At 21.9% G+C, this 433-nt stretch overlaps 1 long non-coding RNA gene across 1 annotated transcript in view; it reads right to left on the reverse strand.

Moving 5' to 3' along the window:
- Positions 1 to 433, reverse strand: part of LOC116845007 — a 1,315-nt gene continuing 882 nt past the window's right edge. Inside the window, exons 2-3 of the long non-coding RNA XR_004378176.1 lie at positions 150 to 212; positions 1 to 71 (exon numbers count right to left, since the gene is read on the reverse strand). This is a non-coding gene — a long non-coding RNA (uncharacterized LOC116845007). The remainder of the gene's footprint in view (positions 72 to 149; positions 213 to 433) is intronic.

The raw sequence follows: 433 nt of genomic DNA on the forward strand, positions 1-433 counted from the left end.
CTTTTTTATGTCATTATTAATTAATACTGTGTGTATTTTTTGTGTTGAGATGGATGATGCGATACCATCACCTATAGAGAAAACGGTAATCATAATTATATGTTGCTGAATTCTTCTTTGATAACTTATAAAAATATTATATATATTACCTTCTTCATTCAGAATATGTGATGTATTTTTAAATGATAAATTATTATTATTTTTAGAAGAGCCTGAAATCGGTAATCAATTATATGTAACTAAATACTTCTTTGATAATGTATAAAAATTTTATATGTATTACCTTCTTCATTCAGAATATATAATGAATTGTTATATGAGAAATTATTTTTAGAAAAGCCTGAAATCCATTATAAAAGTCAGATACAGAATAAGTATGATTTAAAAGATTCCTTATACATTATTATACAAGATATAACTTAGAATTTTTTTT

This window comes from Odontomachus brunneus, unplaced genomic scaffold (genome assembly GCF_010583005.1).
Source record: "Odontomachus brunneus isolate Ranch 3 - 2012 unplaced genomic scaffold, Obru_v1 Obru_scaffold_048, whole genome shotgun sequence".
Lineage (NCBI taxonomy): Eukaryota > Metazoa > Arthropoda > Insecta > Hymenoptera > Formicidae > Odontomachus > Odontomachus brunneus.